General features: G+C 43.2%; 1 long non-coding RNA gene across 3 annotated transcripts in view; it reads left to right on the top strand.

Annotated features, from left to right (window-relative positions):
- Positions 1–22,889, top strand: part of LOC119937521 — a 270,891-nt gene that overhangs the window by 149,660 nt on the left and 98,342 nt on the right. For all 3 annotated transcript variants that reach the window (XR_005454143.1, XR_005454145.1, XR_005454146.1), the window contains one exon: positions 8,465–8,562. This is a non-coding gene — a long non-coding RNA (uncharacterized LOC119937521). The remainder of the gene's footprint in view (positions 1–8,464; positions 8,563–22,889) is intronic.

Raw genomic sequence — 22,889 nt, 5'->3', positions numbered from 1 at the left:
TGTCTGCAGTGTGACTGTGGGCAAGCCACTTAACTTCTCTGGGCCTCGGTTCCCTCATCTGGAAAATGGGGATGAAGACTGGGAGCCCCACGTGGGACAACCTCATCACCTTGTATCTCCCCCGGGGCTTAGAACAGTGCTGGGCCCATAGTAAGCGCATCACCTTGTATCTCCCCCGGCGCTTAGAACAGTGCTGGGCACATAGTAAGCGCTTAGCAAATCAATCAATCGTATTGAGCACTTACTGTGTGCAGAGCACTATACTAAGCGCTTGGGAAGTACAAGCTGGCAACGTATAGGGACAGTCCCTACCCAACATTGGGCTCACAGTCTAGAAATGCCATCATAATAATAAATTTCACAGAACCCCGCCCTGGTGAAGCACGCTAAGTGTGTGCAGAGCACTGTGCTAAGCAGCGCGTTGTGGGCAAGGGACTTTCTGTTGGCCTTCATTCATTCAATCGTATTTATTGCCCTTGCCTGAGTGCCTAGTATGTATTTATGTGTGCAGAGCACAATGCTTAAGTGCTTAGTATTTCTGTGTGTGCAGAGCACAATGCTTAAGTGCTTAGTATTTATGTGTGCAGAGCACTGTGCTAAGTGACTCGTGGGCAAAGGACATTCTGCTGCCGTTGCCCGAGTGCTTAGTATTTATTTATGTGTGCAGAGCACTGTGCTAAGCTGCTCGTTGTGGGCAAGGGATGTTCTGTTGCCCTCTGAGCACTGTGCTAGGCACTGTGCTTGAGTATTTAGCATTTATGTGTGTAGAGCACTGTGGTTGAGTGCTTAGTATTTAGTACAGTGCTCTGCACACAGTAAGTGCTCAGTAAATACGATTGAATGAATGAATGTGTGCAGAGCGCTGTGCTAAGCAGCTCGTTGTGGGCAAGGGACGTTCTGTTGTCCTCTCCTGAGTGCTTAGTATTTAAGTGTGCAGAGCACTGTGCTTGGGTGCTTAGTATTTGTGTGCAGAGCACTGTGCTAAGCACTGTGCTTGGGTGCTTAGTATTTGTTCATTCATTCATTCAACCATATATATTGAGCGCTTGCTGTGTGCAGAGCACTGTACCAAGCGCTTGGCAGTGTGCAGAGCACTGTGTTAAGCAGCTCGTTGTGGGCAAGGGACGTCCTGTTGTCCTTTCCTGAGCGCTTAGCAGTTATTTATGTGCACAGAGCACTGTGCTAAGCACTGTGCTTGAGTGGTTAGTATTTATGTGTGCAGAGCACTGTGCCAAGCAGCTCGTCGTGGGCAAGGGACGTTCTGTTGCCCTCTGAGCACTATGCTAGGCACTGTGCTTGAGTGCTTAGTATTTATGTGTGCAGAGCACTGTGCTAAGCAGCTCGTTGTGGGCAAGGGATGTTCTGTTGTCCCCTCCTGAGCGCTTAATACTCATTTATTTGTGCAGAGCACTGTGCTAAGCACTGTACTTGAGTGGTTAGTATTTATGTGTGCAGAGCACTGTGCTAAGCAGCTCGTTGTGGGCAAGGGACGTTCTGTTGTCCTCTCCTGAGTGCTTACTATTTAAGTGTGCAGAACACTGTGCTTGGGTGCTTAGTATTTGTGTGCAGAGCACTGTGCTAAGCACTGTGCTTGGGTGCTTAGTATTTGTTCGTTCATTCATTCAACCATATTTATTGAGCGCTTACTGTGTGCAGAACACTGTACCAAGCGCTTGGCAGTGTGCAGAGCACTGTGCTAAGCAGCTCATTGTGGGCAAGGGACGTCCTGTTGTCCTTTCCTGAGCGCTTAGCAGTTATTTATGTGCGCAGAGCACTGTGCTAAACACTGTGCTTGAGTGGTTAGTATTTATGTGTGCAGAGCACTGTGCCAAGCAGCTCGTCGTGGGCAAGGGACGTTCTGTTGCCCCCTGAGCACTATGCTAGGCACTGTGCTAAGCAGCTCGTTGTGGGCAAGGGATGTTCTGTTGTCTTCTGCTGAGCTTTTAGTATTTATTTGTGCAGAGCACTGTGCTAAGCACTGTGCTTGAGTGGTTAGTATTTATGTGTGCAGAGCACTGTGCTAAGCAGCTTGTTGTGAGCAAGGGATGTTCTGTTGTCCTCTCTTGAGCGCTTAGTATTTATTTATTTGTGCAGAGCACTGTGCTTGAGTGCTTAGTATTTAGGTGTGCAGAACACTGTGCTAAGCAGCTCCTTGTGAGCAAGGGACGTTCTCTTGTCCTCTCCTGAGCGCTTAGTATTTATTTGTGTGCAGAGCACTGTGCTAAGCACTGTGCTTGAGTGCTTAGTATTGTGTGCAGAGCACTGTGCTTGAGGGCTTAGTATTTATGTATGCAGAGCACTGTGCTAAGCAGCTCGTTGTGGGCAAGGAATATTCTTTTGTCCTTTCCTGAGTGCTTAATAATAATAATAATGGCATTTATTAAGCGCTTACTATGTGCAAAGCACTGTTCTAAGCGCTGGGGAGGTTACAAGGTGATCAGGTTGTCCCTCGGGGGGCTCACAGTCTTCATCCCCATTTTACAGAGGAGGAAACTGGCATAGGGAAGTGAAGTGATTTGCCCAGAGTCACACAGCTGACAGTTGGTGGAGCAGGGATTTGAACCCATGACCTCTGACTCCAAAGCCCGGGCTCTTTCCACTGATCCATAAGGTTGCTTCTCAGTATTTATTACTATTTAGTATTTTAATTTTATTTTATTATTCGGCTTAGTATTTGTGTGCAGAGCGCTGCGTTTGAGAGCTTAGCGTTCATGTGTGCAGAGCACTGTGCTAAGCGGCTCATTGTGGGCAAGGAACGTCATATTGTCCTTTCCTGAATGCTTAGTATTTATTTATGTGTGCAGAGCACTGTGCCAAGCGGCTTATTGTGGGCAAGGGTCGTTCTGTTGTCCTTTCCTGTGTGGCTCAGTGGCAATCAATCAATCATATTCATTCAGTCATATTTATTGAGCGCTTACTGTGTGCAGAGCACTGTACTAAGCGCTTGGGAAGTCCAAGTTGGCAACATCTAGAGATGGTCCCTACCCAACAGTGGGCTCACAGTGTAGAAGGGGGAGACAGACAATAAAACCAAACATGTTAACAAAATAAAATTAATAGAATAGATATGTGCAAGTAAAATAAATAAATAGAGTAATAAATATGTACAAACATATATACATATATACAGGTGCTGTGGGGAAGGGAAGGAGGCATGGGTTCTAATCCCGGCTCCGCCACTTATCAGCTGTGTGACTTTGGGTGAGTCACTTCACTTCTTTGGGCCTCAGTTCCTTCAACTGTAAAATGGGGATGAAGACTGGGAGCCCCACTTGGGACAACCTGATCACCTTGTATGCTCCCCAGCGCTTAGAACAGTGCTTTGCACACAGTAAGCGCTTAACAAATACCGTCATTATTATTATTATTTATGTGTGCAGAGCACTGTGCTAAGCAGCTCGTTGTGGGCAAGGGACCTTCTATTGTCCTTTCCTGAGCACTTAGTATTTTATGTGTGCAGAGCACTGTGATAAGCAGCATATTGTGGGCAAGTAACTTCATATTGTCCTCTCCTGAGTGCTTAGTATTTTTTTATGCGTGGAGAGCACTGTGCTAAGCAGCTCGTTGTGGGCAAGGGACCTTCTATTGTCCTTTCCTGAGTGCTTAGTATTTTATGTGTGCAGAGCACTGTGCTAAGCCGCTCATTGTGGGCAAGTAACTTCATATTGTCCTCTCCTGAACGCTTAGTATTTTTTTATGTGTGGAGGGCACTGTGCTAAGCAGCTCATTGTGGGCAAGGGACTTTGTATTGTCCTTTCCTGAGCGCTTAGTATTTATGTATGTTATGTTAGACAATAATAATGATGTTTGTAAAGCACTTAGTATGTGCCAAGCACTGTTCTGAGCGCTGGGGGGATACAAGGTAATCAGGTTGTCCCATGTGGGGCTCACAGTCTTCACCCCCATTTTACAGAGGAGGGAACCGAGGCGCAGAGAAGTGAAGTAACTTGCCCAAAGTCACACAGCGGACAAGTGGCAGAGCTGGGATTGGAACCCATGACCTCTGACTCCCAAACCCGGGCTCTTTCCACTGAGCCACGCGGTATATCTGTTGTATGGTAGAGAAGCAGCAAGGCCTAGTGGCAAAAACCCGGGCTGGGGAATCAGAGGACGTGAGTTCTAATCCCGCTCCGCCACTTGTCCGCCGTGTGACTGTGAACCCGCTGTTGGGTAGGGACCGGCTATGGAGAAGCAGCGTGGCTCAGTGGAAAGAGCCTGGGCTTTGGAGACAGCGGTCATGGGTTCAAATCCTGCCTCTGCCAGTTGTCAGCTGTGTGACTTTAGGCAAGTCACTTAACTTCTCTGGGCCTCAATTCCCTCATCTGTAAAATGGGGATTAAGACTGTGAGCCCCCCATGGGACAACCTGATCACCTTGTAACCTCCCCAGCGCTTAGAACAGTGCTTTGCACATAGTAAGCGCTTAATAAATGCCATTATTATTATATGTTGCCAACTTGTACTTCCCAAGCACTTAGTACAGTGCTCTGCACACGGTAAGCGCCCAATGAATACGATTGAATGAATGACTTTGGTTAAGTCGCTTCACTTCTCTAGGGTTCAGTTTCCTCATCTGTAAAATGGGAATTAGGCCTGTGAGCCCCACGTGGGGCAACCTGATCACCTTGCATATACCCTGACTGGGTACATAGTAAGCACTTAACCAATACATTTTTACTGTTCTTATTGTACTCTCCCAAATGCATAGTACAGTGCTTTACACGTAGTAAGCACTCAAAGACTCTCCAATGAGTGAACACAGTGCTCTGCACGCACTAAGTGCTCAGTAAATACAGTTGATTAGTAAAGTACAATACACTAGAGTTGGTGGAAGCAGTCATCGCCCACAGGGAGCTTGCAGTGTAGAGGTGGCAGTTTTTCCCTCAAGATTCACTGTCCCCTGCCCTTCAGAAAGTAAGTCATCACAGCCTTTCTCCTATTCGTTCCCATTTGCTTTCTTCCACCCCAGTCAGAGAACACATCCATTAGCCCCAACCCAATGAGCAGTCATTAGGTACCGTGGAGGTGTCGCTGACTGACAAGGAAAATCATTTCTGAGACGCTGAATTGAGTTTTGCAATAAAATAAATACTCACCCGTCTGTCTCACCAGTGTGAAAGCAAAGCCAATCTTGTTGACATGTGAAACACTGCGGTTTATTCCACTGGAAAATGTCCTTTGAAGTTGGGGGACCCCCAAACTGTTGGGGCCCTAAAATAAATTGGCCAGCTGGGACTCCCAGAGTAAGGAGAGGCTTCTTGGTGGTAGACCAACAGTTTACTGAATAATAAGTCCCCTTCTAGACTGTGAGCCCACTGTTGGGTAGGGACCGTCTCTGTACGTTGCCAACTTGAACTTCCCAAGCGCTTAGTACAGTGCTCTGCACACAGTAAGCACTCAATAAATACGAATGAATGAATGAATGAATAATACCGATGATACCCGACGTGAGGGTATTTCTGCTGTATCCTCTGCACAAACACACCTCCCCCTTCCCCGACCAGCACGACATCCTCAGGGGTTCATTCAATTGTATTTATTGAGCACTTACTATGTGCAGAGCACTGTACTAAGCTCTTGAGAAGTACAAATCAGCAACATAGATGGTCCCTACCTAATGGGCTCACAATCTAGAAGGGGGAGACTGACAACAAAACAAGTAAACAGGTGTCAATACCATCAGAATAAATAGAATTATAGCTATATGCACATCATTAATAAAATGGAGTAATATGTACAAATGTACACCAGTATTGTGGGGAGGGAAGAGGGTAGGGCAGGGGGGATGGTGATGGGGAGGAGGAGGAGAGGAAAAAGTGGGGGCACGGTCTGGGAAGGCCTCCTGGAGTTGGTGAGCTCTCAGAAGGACTTTAAAAGGAGGAAGAAAAAATATGGTTTTATATGAGCCTCAATCAACCAAATGCAGAAAGGAGAGGGTCTCACTGTAATCCCTGATTCTCTCTCTTCCTTCACATACCTCATTCTATTCAATAGTCAATCAATCATATGTATTGAGCACTTACTGTGGTGTACAGAGCGCTTTATTAAGCACTTAAGGGGAGTGTAATATAACAGAGTTGGTCGACATTCCCTACCCACAAGCAGCTAGCAATGTAGAAGAGGAGACATTAATATAAATACATAGATTATGTATATGTTCATAAGTGCCCTGGGGCTGAGAGTGGGGTGAACAGAGAGAGAAAATCCAAGTGTAAGGGTGATGCAGAAGAAAGTAAGAGAAGAGGAAATGAGGTCTTAGGTGATGTGATTTTTAAGCCTTCATGTAAAGCATAGCACTCCAGCCTCTGAGTAGCCACATGTATAAATCTCATAATCAGTGGCATCAGTAACTAATCGAGTCCTTCAGCATTCTGCGAATCCCCCTTGAATACTCAAAGACTTTTAGAAGAAGCAAACAAATGGAGATGGAACAGAAGGTAGAACCATCAGCTCTGACTTTGCTACACAAAATTGATTAAGGGCTCCAGGGCATTAGTGGCAGGAAAATGTTCGCTATTTGGCATTGTATAAACTGGCTGGGCCATCAAATCCCATATGTAAATGTAAGGTCATTTTTCATTAATTTGATTAATTTGCCGGAGGAAAGGACATTGAGAGATGGCAATGTCAAGTCAGATTTTACAAGGGACTTAGACACTGAGATAGTTCTACATACTTTGTTTTTAAGAACAAGAATCTAGGTTCTAGAATCCATCACGTTTCTAGCCTAGTATTGAATAGAAGGAAAATATGACAGAAAATACTCAGGTCGAGAAGGAAAAAATGTTGAATTTCCATCTAGGTAAGAACAAACCAAGAGAAACACATTAACATCACACGAGCTGTTTTCCCCATTGTATATAACTGGCCTAAAATCTGCTATATAGATGTTTTAAATGAGGCAGAACAAATGATTTAAGGTAGGAAAACAGAGTTCAGTGAATCAGAAGGAAATATAATTCAACATAGAAGTTATTTCCTCAGTAGAAAAGAGAAATGGATGATTTCAACCTTGACACATAATAACACCACTTTGGATTTTTGCCCCTCTAACTCCAAGTGAACACTTAGGGTGACATTATCTTCCAATACTACATTTTTTCTCTCTATTAAGACACCCTTAAGAACCACAATTGGGCATATGTGTTGAAGTGTGTGTGTGGCACACTCCTTTGGGTTGGAAGAAGACATTGTGGACAGTCACATCTCTCCTGCCTGAACCTCCCTCCACCTTCACATGTGACTGACCGTTACTTTCCCTGTCTTCATAACCCTACTTCTCAATCAATCAATCGTATTTATTGAGCGCTTACTGTGTGCTCTCCAGAGTACATCTCCTCCAGGAAGGCTTCCTGGACTAATATCTCCCCATTTTGCCTCCCTCCTGCATCCTCTATACACTTGAATCACTATGCACATATTAAGCGCTTATTAAATGCCATTATAATAATAATAACATTCCCTGTGCAATTATGGCAGCATATAGCGACAGTCCCTACCCAAAAATGGGCTCACAGTCTATAACGGGGAGACAGACAACAAAACAAAACAAGTAGACCGGTGTCAATACCATCAGAATAAATGGAATTCTAGCTATATACACATCAATAAGATAGAGTAATAAATATGTACACATAGAATAATAACTATGTACAAATATATAGCAAACTTGGTTTCTTTTAATAAAACAGCCACTCACCAATTGCTTCTTCCCCTGAGACATGTGCCTTGGACATTTGCCATCCCTACTGCCTTTTTAAATGAAAATGTATTTTATAAAGATTATTCAGTTTGGGAAACAATCATTAGAATTCGTAATATTATTTTCCACATATAACTATTGATAAGTCCTCCTCTAAACAGCCGTGCAAGGCATTATCCTAAGCGTCACACAAATCACTTTCATTAGTCCCTGTCTTCTAAATACATTCAACCTTTAAAAAGACAACAATATGTAGAAAGGTTTTGAAGTTTAATACGAGGAGCAATTGAGTCCTTTCATTCATTCAGTTGTATTTATTGAGTGCTTACTCTGTGCAGAGCACTGTACTAAGTGTTTGAGAGACACAGTCCCTGACCACAACGAACTTACAGCACACTTATTTGCCAGCATCACTTCATGTAACGTAGAGGTTTGAGAAATAAAGTTAATTTGGGGTAAATATTTTAAAACAATGCTTAGATTTCCTGTTTCCCCAGACATGCTTTTGGGCTATCCTGTGAGAACTGAAAGAGGTGAAAATGTTGGCAATATGGAATGTTTTGCCACAAGTCGAACAATGTATCAACCAATCAGCCTTCATTTCAGTTGTAGGCTGCACGCTTATTCCACTCAATTGTAATATACTATGAAGACCTTATATAAAATTAGCAATCTAAATACTTTTCCCGTTTTGCCTTAAAAGGCATTTTTATGGTAATGTATCGATGAGAATGAAGGAAAAAACTGCCGAATTTTCTTCTAGGTAAAACCAAACCAAGAAAGACACAAAAGACGACTGGGGAAAGAGTATTCAAAGGAGCTGCAAGGCAAACGATCAGTGACTTTGAAAATGGAAAAAAGGTAAGAGCGTGTGAGTTTGTGTGTGCACGCAATCATTTGCTGCAAGACTAGAAATGGGGCTGTGTGGATCACCCTAGGATGACAAGATATAAATAGTTTCAAAAATAGTTGTTTGTCCATAAGATTTGATGTCCATAATCTGGATCACAATCACATATTCTATTCAGAGGAATTCGGGAAAGGCATTTAAAGAGGAGGAACCGAAGCCGAGATAAATGTCGTTGTTTTTCTTAGGCCACAGAAAATCTTTGGTTGAGCCCCAAAACAGAGTCCCGAGGCATTCTGGGCATTCACTTTCCTACTGAGCCATTCTTTGTTCCTGTAACAACTCCCCGGCTGTGATAATGCTGTCATTCCATCCCGAATTTTGGGTTGGACTTATTCTTAAAAGAACCTTTATCTAAACAAATGTATTTAAACGGGTCTTTTGGATTCACGTACACTGTAGAACAGAAGTTTCTGTGAAGAGGATAATGGGCTGAGAGGAATACATTTTGCTGACAGAATTCTGTTGTTTGGCACTGAATAAGTAACATCTAAGCGCTAAACCGTGGAATGAACAACTTAGGAAATAACTAGGAAGAAAAGGAGACAGGAGATTTGAAGGCACCAAGAATATTGTGAAATATAAGTGACAGCCCTGTCCGGCAAAATCGTGGCCCTCAGACTTGCTCTAATGTGAAGTTTCCTTGGAATGCTCATGGATGCCTTAATTCATTCAATCGTATTTATTGAGCGCTTACTGTATGCAGGGCACTGTACTAAGCGCTTGAATGAAAGGATGGGCATCAACTGAGTTTGTTGCGTATTTATCGCAGTTATTCATTGCTGGTCAACTTGTACTTCCCAGGCGCTTAGTCCAGTGCTCTGCACACAGTAAGCGCTCAATAAATACGATTGAAGGAATGAATGAATGAATGGTCAAGCATTTATTAACTGAAGTCAGCACGTTGGCCCATGTTTCTGCCTTGCAAATGTAATTTTCCTTCCTCGCTCTCTTGTCTCTCGGGTTTTAGTCCAGGCTGAGCGTTCTCCTGCCGAATGAAGGCATGCCTAATATTGCGTCTACTATTGCCCGTATCGGGGGTTTATTTTCATGTCTGCCCCTCCCGCGGGCCCTAAGCTTGTTATAGGCAGGGATCTCTTCTACCAAATTATACTGTACTGGAAAGGCAGTGTGGCCTAGTGGAAAATGCAATGACCTAGGAGTCTAAAGGATGCATTTCCACTTGCTCTCTTTGTGACCTTCGGCCCTCTTTGCCTGTTTTCTCATCTGTAAAGCGGGATTTCTCTATATGTTGTCCCCCAACGTGAGTCCCTTGTGTGGGTCAGGAACTGAGTCCGACCTGATTATCTTGTTTCTACCCCAGTGCTTGGCACAAAGTAGGGACTTTGCCATTACTATTGCCAGAGCTGGACAACTAAATTGTAAGTTTTGTGAGGGCAGGGATCATTGTACTTTGTTGTACTCACCCAAGCGTAGTGCTCAGCACATAGTAATCTTCAGTAAATACCTCTGATTGATTGAACCCTCAGTGGGAGTTTGGGAGATTCCCTTGTTCATTCATTCATTCATTCAATCGTATTTATTGAGTGCTTACTGTGTGCAGAGCACTGTACTAAACGCTTGGGAAGTACACTTTGGCAACATATAGAGACAGTCCCTACCCAACAACGGGCTCGCAGTCTAGAAGGGGGAGACAGACAACAGAGCAAAACATGTGGACAGGTGTCAAGTCATCAGAATAAACAGAAGTAAATCAATCAATCAATCGTATTTATTGAGCGCTTACTGCATGCAGAGCACTGTACTAAGCGCTTGGGAAGTACAAGTTGGCAACATATAGAGACAGTCCCTACCCAACAGTGGGCTCACAGTCTAGAGGGGAGAGACAGAGAACAAAACCAAACATATTAACAAAATAAAATAAATAGAAAAGATATGTACAAGTAAAATAAATAAATAAATAAATAGAGTAATAAATATGTACAAACATATATACATATATACAGGTATATATGTAAAGCTAGATGCACATCACTGACAAAATAAATAGAATAGTAAATATGTACAAGCGTCCAGAAATGGCATCGCAGTAGTGGCTCTGTCGAAGTCTTCAGGTTTCTCAGGGGTCCATTAAATAGAGTCCGATTCTGAATTGCTCCTTACTTGTATTCATTCGTTCATTCAATCAATCGTATTTATTGAGCTCTTACTGTATGCAAAGCACTGTACGAAGCACTTGGAAAGTACATTTCAGCAACAGAGACAGTCCCTGCCCACAACGGGCTCACAGTCTAGAAGGGGGGAGACAGAAATCAAAACAAGTAAATAGGCATCAGTGTAAATAAATGGAATTACAGATATAACACGTCATTAATAAAATAAATAGAATTATAAATATGTACATAAGTACACACAAGTGCTGTGGGGCGGGGAGGGGGGTGACTGAGCTTGTAAGAGCCAGTTAGAAGACTGCAGAGTAGAATCAGTCAGTGGTATTTATCGAGCCCTTACGGGGAGCAGGTCACTGTACTAAGCACTTGGGAGAGTACTGTAGAAGAATTGGTAATTGGTAATTGGCAGAGCGCTTAGTACAGTGCTCTGCACACAGTAAGCGCTCAATAAATATGATTGATGGTAGACACGTTCCCTGCTGCTCACAACAAGCTTGCAGTCTAGGGCACTGTACTAACCGCTTGGGAGAGTACAGCGCAACAGAATTAGCAGACATGTTCACTACCCATTAGTGAGTAGGAAGAAAGGAGTTTTTACTCACCTCTCCCCACCCAACCCCATTTTTAAATATTTTTTTCCGGGGCTACATTGTCATTTTTTCTGAATCAGCCCTGCCCTGACTCACGACGGATCCCACCAGATATATCCAGCCTCCCTCAGGTAAGAGGATTTTTATTAGCCCAGGCAGTGATAATAACAATAATGATGGCATTTAGTAAGCGCTTACCATGTGCAAAGCACTGTTCTAAGCTCTGGGGAGGTTACAAGATGATCAGGTTGTCCCACAGGGGGCTCACAGTCTTAATCCCCACTTTACAGATGAGGGAACTGAGGCCCGGAGAAGTTAAGCGACTTGCCCAAAGTCGCACAGCTGGCAATTGGTGGAGTCGGGATTTGAACCCATGACCTGTGACTCCAAAGCCCGGGCTCTTTTCCACTGAGCCACGCTGCTTCTCAGTGATACTGAAGGTTCCGTGTAGCCACAGCACAATTAAAACTTGGAGGAAATTAACGTTATCTCGCTTATGGGGCCTAACTTGCTTAATCCAATGGCAGGACCCCCGCTTTTATTGCACATCTCAGAGTGTGATGAGTTTTACTTGAAGTAAAAAGAGGGAGCTTGATGTAATTGTCAAACTGAGATTTGATGAAAATAGCTTCCACTGCTTCATTACAGCCAGGTCTTTTCAACCTCAGTGCACAAAATAATTTTAAGTTAATGACTGATTTTATTTTAGGAAGAAAAATAGGGACTCGCAGGAAAAGATTAGCTATAATTCTCCTGAATAAAATGGTCACGGGCCTTGATAAAAGTTCGATCCGGCTGTCTTACAGGAAGTAAATAGTTTTGTTTTGCATTCCTCAGTCCTTATGAAAGGTAACCAAGATCTAAGCTCGCATGGTTGGTTCAAGTAGACCCCATGATGATTGTGAAATTTGTTAAGCTCTTACTATATGCCAAGCTCTGTGCCTGGAGTGGATAATCAGATAATAATAATAATAATAATGATGGCATTTGTTAAGCGTTTACTGTGTGCAAAGCACTGTTCTAAGCGCTGGAGGGGGATACAAGGTGATCAGGTTGTCCCACGTGGGGCCTCACAGTCTTAATCCCCATTTTACAGATGAGGTAACTGAGGCCCAGAAAAGTGAAGTGACTTGCCCAAAGTCACACAGCTGACAAGTGGCGGAGCCGGGGTGTGAACCCACGACCTCTGACTCCAAAGCCCGGGTTCTTTCCACCGAGCCACGCTGCTTCTCTTAAGAGAAGTTTCTCTTAAGAGAAGTGACTAGTCTAAGGTCACACAGAAGAAAGGGACAGAGCCAGGATTAGAACCCACGACCTCTGTCTCCCAAGCCTGTGCTCTTCCCCCTAGGCCATGCTGCTTCTTATTTAGGGCTGCTCCTCTTCTTCGAAATGGACAATTCCCTTACTCCTATGCTCCCCCACCACAAAAAATTCCCAGATGCTGTATGGGTCCGTGCAGGTTCTTCATGGGGTAGGATAGTCATATTGGTGAACTGAAGACAAGAAAAAGAGCATGGCTTGCAAAAAAACGAGTAAAAAAGCCCCCAGGTTATCTTTTATTTTGCTCAACAGGAAAAAAATCCCAACTTTACGGAAATATATCTAACTAGATAGAGAGCGCTACCCTTCAGGTTCTAGAATGACGCTAAGGATGAATTTAACAATGCACGCATGTGTGGTGTGTAAACTACACTGCACTCTTTCCATATGTGATGTCAGACACAGTCCCTATCCCACGTGGAACATTGCCTGCTCTGTGACCTTCGGCAAGTCGCTTCGCTTCTTTGTTCCTCAGTTACCTCATCTATAAAATGGGGCTTAAAACTGTGAGCCCCATGTGGGACAGGGACTGTGCCCAACCTGATCATCTTGTATCGATGCCAGCGCTTAGTACAGCTCCTGACACAGAGTGAGCACTTAGCAGATACCATAAAAAGAAAATGGGGCTCCCAATCTAAGGAGACACCCGGTCCGTGCCCTCAGAGAGCTCTCAGGGTAAGGCAAAGGACATCTGTCTCGAGGTGGGGCTAGACAAGACCCCCCTCCATTCTTCATCCAGCTGTGTGAAGAAGCCCAGGATATTAATGCACTTCTCAGAGCAGCTCGACTTGTTGCGTAGTTAGTTTCCAGGGCCCACATCTTCTGTTGAGGTCAAAAGCTTTTTTTGTCTCTGGGCACTGAATAGAGACGTGTTGCTATTCCTTCCATTTTTTAATTTTTTTTTTTAAGCACTCACTATGTGCCAGGACTTCTAAGCGCTCGGGTAGATATAAGCCAATCAAGTTGGACACAGTCCATATGTCCCTCATGGGGCTCCCATGTGAATCCCCATTTTACAGACGAGGTAACTGAACCACAGAACAGGAAAATGACTTCCCCAAAGTAGGGTGACTCAGGGGAAGGAGCAGGGGCTTGGGAGTCAGAGATCATGATTCAAATCCCGGCTCTGCCACGTCTGCTGTGTGACCTGGGGCAAGTCACTTAAAATCCCCATCTGTAAAATGGGGATTAAGACTGTGAGCCCCACATGGGACAACCTGATCAGCTTGTATCCCCTCCAGTGTTTAGAACAGTGCTTTGCACATAGTAAGCGCTTAAAAATGCCATTATTATTATTATTATCCAGCAGACAGGTGTTAGAGCTGAGATTAGGATCCAGTCCTTCTGATTCCCAGGCCCGTGCTCTATCCATTAGGGCACAACTGCTTCTCACAGTGCTTCCATTTCTCTGGAACTTAGCATCTAGCCAAGGTTAGGTCTGTAATACCACAGAATGATCCATTACTGTAATTTATTTTAATGTCTGTCTCCTCCTCGGGACTGTGTATTCCTGGTAGTCGGGGATCACGTTTACCAACTCAGTTGTATTCTCCCAAACGCTTCATGCAGTGCCTTGCCCATAGTAAGCACTCAGTAAATGTCATTGATTGATTGATTGTGATTTTAGGTGCATGAGTTAATAACATTTTTGATTAGATTAGGAGGCCTCTGGATAGGGTGTTGTCAGCAATGAGAAGCAAGGAGACTGTACTCTAGTTTCCTCTCAGCCAGTGGTATTTATTGAGTAATATGTGGAGGTGGAGGGAATCTCACTATATGCAGTGGGAATCTCACTCACTCACCTCCATATCTCACTATATGCAGAACACTGTACTGAGTACACGTGAAAGTACAATAGAGTCAATAGACCCGATCCCTGCCCTCAAAATAGCTCACAATCACCTCGCTCCCATTTCTCCTCGAAGCTGCCAATAACTTTGGCACCTTTACTCAGATGGCATTTCTCCAGTATACCATATGATGGGCATGAGCTTGTATGGGCGGCCATCCAGATATCCCAACTTTGCTTGTAGATTTATAGAGGTCACCTGGCAGACTCTCAGATTGGCGAAGTTTGCATTCTTTGCGTTTCTAGTAGTAGCGGTAACTTTGTTGATCACCGAAGCTAGAGTCAAGACTCCAGGCTTTGTCAGATCAACAATAGGGAACAATCGTTAGTGGTGGAAAATGGGTTTGGATATGTCCATTATAAGGATATTATTTAGTGTTGTTGCCGTCCGCCTTTGAATGTAATGATACTGTCATCCCTTAAATCGGCGTGATGTTTTTCAAGCTCTCCTCTACATTGGATAAATAACGTTTCGTCTAACTCTTTGCTTATCCGTGCATAATTTGATAGTCCTCTGCGTAGGTATCAGAATTCTGGGCTTGTATTTCACATTCCGGGGTTGTTTGTCGGGTTCTTGGATATAGTCCGGTAAGCGCTCCGTAAATGATGGATGATTAATCATTACTGTTGATTGACCAAAGCTAGAAGAAATCGTTAGTGGCATGCTAATCCATTGCCTTGTTGGAAAACGTACATAGCAAATATCAGCCTCAATCGTGGGGAGGGTCTGAAGGAGGATTCAGAGTGCTCTCCCTGATGGCACTTTTAATTTCTAGATCTGATCCCTTCTCCCATCCTCCCTCCACCCCTGCGTGCAAGGAGGCATTTATATGCACACATACCCTCAACCGTTTTAGAAAGTTGCTTGGCTGACAGTGATCCAATGGTGCTTTCAAACATCCCTTGCTGAGCATCATTCTGCCCCCTCCCCCCCCGATACCAGGCACTCTAATTTAATCGAACTCGATAACGCGAGCATATTGACCCACTAAAAATAACCGGCAGTGGACCAAGTCATGTTAGTGATATAAAGCATTTGGAATTGGCATTGTGCTAATAAGCAACCTTGACCCGTGTAAATGACAGTTTGGACTTGGAGCCAAAGCTTCTTTTCCCCTCCACCTCTTCAATTAATTTAATGCAGTTCCCAAACTGTTGCACGGACACAGTTTGACAGGATTGTTCTCCCCATAATTCTGAACTGCAGCATATCCTGATGACATTAGAGAAAATGAATGGCAATTAGGAGTTTGAAATATGTGTGTGAAACCACTGATTAAAGCATCCATCTTCGCGACACAATAATGCAGACTACCTAAGGATTTCCCAGAACTTCGGTTTTGCACAGCATAAGGCAAAGAAAATTGAATCAAATAAGCGTTACTCAAGATTGCTCTTCATTTTTCTGATTTAGCAGATTTTGTCATGTCACAGCATGTTGCAGTGCTCTTGTTACTTGTTTTTAAATTCAGTCTAAGATGGGGGCAGTTTATGGTCATTTAAAGTGAAAAACATTGCAAATGTGAACTTATTCCAAACCGAAGTTTAGAATCTATAACCTTAACTATGTAGTGGATATACTGAAATTCATTTTGACCAATAGGCTGAAAATAATTTAACTCTAGTGCAAAGCACACATGACTGAATAAGATCAGTCTTGAGCAAGTGAACATTAAATGGAGAAGCCATGTGATTCAGTGGAAAAAGCAGGAGGCAGGGGGTCAGAGAATCTGGGTTCCAATCCTAATTCATTGCTCCTATTCGTTAAGTGCTTACTCTGTGCCAAGCACTGTAGTAAGCTTTTGGGTGGATTCAAAATAATCAGGTCGGACAGAATCCCTGTCCTTCATGGGGTTCACAGTCTAAGAGGGAGAGCGAGTGTTAAATCTCCATTTTACAGATGAGTGAACAGAGGCATGGAGAAGCTTAAGTGACTGGTCTGAGGTCACACGGCAGGCAAGTGGTAGAGGGAGGATTAGAACCCAGGTCCTCTAATCCCCAGGCTCTTGCCTTTTCCACTAGGCCATGCTGCTTTTCTGTTTAACGTTTAATTGCTCAGACTGTTCTGATGCAGTGAAGTGTACCTTGGACCATAGCAAGTTATTTTCAGCCTTTAGATCACAATGAATTTCAGTGTATCCACAATAGACAGAGAGAAGCAGCACAGCCAAGGGGATAGAGCAGAAGGACCTGGATTCTAATCCCGCTAAGTCACTTGTCTTTTGGGTGATTTTGGGCAAGTCACTTAACTACTCTGTTCCTCAGTTACCTGATCTGTAAACTGGGGATTCGGACCGTGAGCCCCATGTGGCACATGGTCTCTGTCCAACGTGATTAGCTTGTATTTACCCTAGTGCTTAGGACAGTGCCTGGGACACAGTTAGTGCTTAACAAATTGTGTAAAAAGACACCCAAAAGTAGTGACAATAAAGTTGGACATTCTAAATCTGAAAAAGTGTTTGTGGAGTTGAATTTATTGGTGCGTGATTTTCACATTTGGAATTTGGGCTCCAGGAGGGACAACTCTTCATTCCCTGAGAAAACATTTCCACCATCCTTGCACTCTGTATAAACAAAGATTAAACAAACTTTCCCGCACGGTCCGTAATCAGTCAGTGGTATTTTTCCAAGTGTTTACCGTGTTATCATCATCATCATCATCAATCGTATTTATTGAGCGCTTACTGTGTGCAGAGCACTGTACTAAGCACTTGGGAAGTACAAGTTGGCAACATATAGAGACAGTCCCTACCCAACAGTGGGCTCGGGAGTGTTTAGCAATGTACCAAACCAATAGCAGAAGTAGAGCTTCTCTTTAAACCTTAGGGGAGGGAGGGAGATGAGAAACGGAGAAAGCGTGTTCCAAAGAGCAAGGAAATGGCAAGTAGAGTCTGAAACAGACTCCCACTCTAAATGTCACACTGTTTTTGTAGTATAACCACAACAGAATGTGAATGGCAAAACAGAAGAAGGCAAATACATGGTTTTGGTAAAGCTCAACGGAAAAGAAAATGCGCATTGTGGGCACTGAGAGGGAAAACAAAGCTTAATGCTTAAGATTTCAATGCTCTTTATTGTTGTTTTGTGAATGAAGGAATTACAAAATATGTCAAACATTACTGCCTTTGAAAAGCCCTCAACAAAGGAGTCACAGCATTGGATGGTTGCCACTGTTTTGTTTTATGTGGGTGGTGGATTGTGAATTCAAGGATGCACAACACAGTAGCACTCACCGAGTCAAAAATAGCACCTAATTATAAATAAAAAAATTGGCACATTAGGAGTGGAGCAATGGCTGAAATCCCATAGAAGCAGCATTTTCAGTCTTGAAATGCTCACACTCACAAGAACTGCGGAAGATGGAGTGAAAGGAGCTGTCACATTTAATACCAAAGATTGATTTTAGACCCTCCCAAGTGCTTAGTATAGTGCTATGCCCAAAGTAGGTCCTCAAAAAATGCTGTAGATGGATTGAGAGGAATCAGAATGGGGGAAGACAGAGACAGTCCATGAAAAATCCAGCCACTGTGTCTCCATGTCACTGTGAGATTTTGGCCCTCTCAATCTTAATCATTTCCTCTAAACTGTTTGCAGAGTAGTTTTTAAATTTGGCTTTAGAGCCGAAAAAGTAATTGTTAGACATGGATCATAAAAAGTTAACCTTAATACATGCAGAGTCGGTAGATGAGATCTCAATCTTACTAAGATTTAGGTAGCTATATTGAAACCTCTAAAATATCACCATCTTTTTTTTTTATGGAAAATCACTTAAGTTCTGCACCGAGCCCACCAGATAGCACTATTTCAATGGAAAATAATTATACACTTCCCTTCTTCATTTTCATATTCATGTTGGCAGGCTCCTCAGTGCTTACATATTTGGGGATTTGGAGGGAGAATCCATCAGAGGGGATTTTTTTCTCCCTGTATACTTCGATGGTGTCAGCTTAATTTTTGTCATTTGTTAGCTAGGCCCAGGCTCTGAGGACTGACAGAATTCCCAAACCAAACATCCAAAATCCAGTCATCAGTAAATTTCCCATTCGATTGTAAGATCCTTTGAGGGACAGGGATCATATCTACCAGATCTATTTTTTCCTACTCCCTGGAGCACTTACTGTACAGTGCTCTGAACCTGCACACAGTAATAATGATAATATTCATTATGGTATTTGTTAAGCGCTTAGTAAGTGTCAAGCACTGTTCTGAGGTCTGAGACAGATACAAGGTAATCAGTCAGGAGGGACATAGTTCCTGTCCCACATGAGACTCATACTTATAATCCCATTTTACAGATGAGGTTACAGGTACAGAGAAGTGAAGTGACTTACCCAAGGTCACATAGGGGACAAGTGGCAGAGCCAGGATCAGAACCGACAACTTCTGAGTCCCAAGGCCATGCCAATTCCCATAAGTGCTCAATAAATCCCATTGATTTATGGATTGAGTGGACCCAAAGGGAATCCCTAGAGTCAGGAAGAGCCGAAAGTAGGTGTTGCAAATGGAGGGAAAGGAAATTTCAATCTGCCCTTCATCACCGTGCCAAGGGCTAGGCCACACTCACCAGATATCATAATAATGATAATGATACTGTTAAGTACTGGTGGATATAAGCAAATCAGGTTGGTGTCTTGATAAGGAAGTGTTATCTGGAAAGGGTAAAAACAGAACAAGTTCAGGGTAATGGTGGGATATATATTCCTAGGAGTGCTACACACACACACACACACACACACAAACACACTGTAATATAGATATATAACTGTTACAATCTGACAGTGTATTGTGTAACATCCCTAACTTTCCCTCGAGTGACATTTATTTATCCAATTCCTCTAATGCTTTGGACTTCCATGATTTCCTGTAGTAATAAATTCTGCATTCGCCAGCTGCTCTGTAAGGAATGATTTTCTCTGGGTTTTCGGTTTGGAAGTTTTCACCTTCAAGCTTCAGTGGTCAAAATTGTATTCAGCTGATGGGTGGGAACCAAAATTTCATGTTTTTTAATCCTGCAAGCCTCCAGCGATTTTGTTAACTTCCCTCATGTTCTCTCCCAGATTAGAATCTTCTTTTCAGTCCTTCCTTTAATGGAAGTTCCTCCAACCCCTGGGATCATCTACATTTTGGATAGTGGTGAGTCACTCATTCCTGGTTGTTACAGTTTCGTTTATGAGATCACATTTATGGGCTAGTGTATGAAATGAAGAAAAAAAACTGGTTTCATCTTTGTGGTTGATTGCAAAGCTATATTGCTTTTTCTTGATTATATAATGGGTGGTAGGTTTTCCTGTTTGTCTTTCAGAAATGATGTAGCTATTTGTTTTTTAAAGATCTGGGGTGTCTCAAATGAAGGCCATCCATAGGAGGGAAAGGGGGAGAAAATCCTCAAGTTAGACAGTATAGCTCAGTTTTTAATTTAAAAATTAAATGTAGTATGGCTGTATAATGATTAGATACCATTAATGGTAAGAATTGATTTTGTATTGCTAAAGTTTGGCAGCCAACAGTTATATGTGCTGTAAATTCTGGCTGTTTTTATAATTTGGCCAATTGTCTCCTTGATTTTCTTGTTTTTCTACTTGGCTGTTAGACTTAGATCTGCCATCAAAGTCAAACAACTCCCTTTGATTCTGAAGACTGTTTTTTCCCTTTACTGAGACTTTCATAATCATAGGCCAGTGGCAGCTTAGTGTTTGCCAAAGTGAAGGACGACTTTCCAAAACAGAAAAATATTCTCATTAAGAGTAAGTTTAAAGAGCGGAGTATCGAGATCATTAATACCCAGAAGTTTATTTTTGGCCAAAATAGATCGGGAAAATCCGAGAGTATTTTTAGGCCTGAAGTAGCTAGTGTGGCCTCAACCTAATAGCCCTAATGCCCCTGTTAATAACATTTTTCTTAAGAAGAAAGGACTTCAAATGAATCATCACGCTGGACAGGGCCAATAGGAAAGAGAAAGGTGTGCTTGGCTAATTCTGATCAGGCTTCTATCAGAAACTGTGGACATACGCTTTAGGGCTTATGTACCGTTACCAGCGACTAAGGCATTTGAACCTGACACAGAAAGCAAATCAAACTGTAACTTACCCCAGCGTGAAAATTAATGAGACAGTAATGTTTGGAAACTACATTGACTTCTATGTGCCAGTATAATTGTGTGGGTGTTCATAGTCTTGCAGGTTTCTGTAGAAGCTCTGGGTTATTGTCAACAATAAAAAGTACAATGTAAATTAAAATAGCCTGCAGGTCACCCTGACTCATGCATATGTGACTTTTTATATCATTTTCCCAAGCTTGGGGAACAAAAAGTCCGTTTTGTGGATAATTGTCACCTTTTCAAAACTCTCTTCTGGGCTTCTAGCCAAACTTTGACATAGCAACGGAAACCTTTTGGGGTACTGGTGAGAGAAGTCAATAGTAATTAAATTCAGAGTCTTGATAATTTGGTATCTTGGGATGTTGCAACAGCTGTCATTCAGAGACAAAGAGTATATCCTTTAGGAAAACTCACAATCATTGTTGAAAACAATTGCATGACTTCTACCCTCCTAATATCAACTTTGCTTCCACCCTTTAAGTCTGAAAGTTTTTTAGGTTAGGAAGCAAATTGTGAAATTATTCCGTCAGATCAGTAGTGAGTTTTGTTGCCGACAGGGATGAATAGGAGCTATCAGTAACATGGCCGGGAGACAGATATTAATAGAAATACGTAAGTGACGGCTACGGACATAAGTGCTGTGGGGTGGAAGGAGCGGTGAGTAAAGGGTGCTAATCTGAGAGCAAGGGTGGTGCAGAGAGGAGTGATAGAAGAGGAAAAGAGGGCTTAGTCAAGGGAAGACCCCTTGGAGGAGGTGTGCCTTCAGTAATCCCACTCAGGAGGTCACGTAATGAGTCCCAGAGCAGTACCCGGGACTCCCAAATTCTCAGCTCGGGGTTCCGATCACTCGATTCAGCAGGTCTTCTGGAAACCCGACTGCTTGATCTCTCAGTAGGCCATCCAGCCCGGAGTTCTTAGACTATTCCCAATATTTCTCCATACCCCCTTCCTCCTCCGGCCATCTCCTTTTAGCCATCTTCAGTCCCTCTTACGCCCGAGACCCTGGGGACGTCTGTACGTTTGAGTTTTATGACCCGGGACGTAGGACGGACTGTCTGCCGCAGGGTGTATGTTCACCTGCCTGTGTTGGGTTAATCATCAAAGAGAGCGATGCTATCAAACCATCTATCGGAACCCAAGTCCCGCAGATCTGGAAGCGGTTCCGTGACCAGGAACTCTTAACAAAGGGGGATAATATAGTTTCTGTTTGGAGCTGAATGGAGATTAGGTCCTTTTAGTATGAAAAAATGCAAGCTCGTTGTGAGTAGGGAATGTGTCTCTTTATTGTATTGTACTCTCCCAAGCGCTTAGTACAGTGCACACAGTATTGACTGAATGAATGAATGACCGTGATAGAAACTGACAAAGGGTGGGCCAGTGGAAAGAACTCAGGCCTAGGAGTCGGAGGGCTTGGGTTCTAATCACTGCCCTGGCACTTGCCTGCTGGGTGACCTGGGGCAAGTCACTTAGTCATATTTATTAAGCGCTTACTATGTGCAGAGCACTGTACTAAGCGCTTGGGAGACTACTAGTACTAGTAGTAGTAGTAGTAGTAGTAAAGCAGCGTGGCCAGTGGAAAAGAGCCCAGGCTTTGGAGTCAGAGGTCGTGGGTTCAAACCCCGGCTCCGCCAATTCATTCATTCATTCAATCAATCGTATTTATTGAGCGCTTACTGTGTGCAGAGCACTGTACTAAGCACTTGGGAAGTACAAGTGCCAGCTGTGTGACTTTGGGCAAGTTACTTCACTTCTTTGGGCCTCAGTTCCCCCATCTGTAAAATGGGGGTGAAGACTGTGAGCCCCCCGTGGGACAACCTGATCGCCTTGTAACCTCCCCAGCGCTTAGAACAGTGCTTTGCACATAGTAAGCGCTTAATAAATGCCATCATTATTATTATTACAGTATAACAGACACATTCCCTGCCCACAACAAGCTTACAGTCTAGAGCGACATAGGTCCTCTGGGCCTCCATTTTCTCATCCGTAGATTGGATCTGTATATATGTATATATGTTTGTACATATTTATTACTCTATTTATTTATCTTACTTGTACATATCTATTCTATTTATTTTATTTTGTGAATATATTTGGTTTTGTTCTCTGTCTCCTCCTTCTAGACTGTGAGCCCACTATTGGGTAGGGACCATCTCTATTTGTTGCCAACTTGTACTTCCCAAGCACTTAGTACAGTGCTCTGCACACAGTAAGCGCTGAATAAATACGATTGATTGATTGATTGATTGGAGAGTCAATGCCCATTCTTCGTCCTACTTAGACTGTGAGCCCGTGT

This window comes from Tachyglossus aculeatus, chromosome 15 (genome assembly GCF_015852505.1).
Source record: "Tachyglossus aculeatus isolate mTacAcu1 chromosome 15, mTacAcu1.pri, whole genome shotgun sequence".
In the NCBI taxonomy this organism is placed as follows: Eukaryota; Metazoa; Chordata; class Mammalia; order Monotremata; family Tachyglossidae; genus Tachyglossus; species Tachyglossus aculeatus.
The sequence above is the reverse complement of the archived record's forward strand: the minus strand, read 5'-3'. Positions and strand labels throughout refer to the sequence as shown.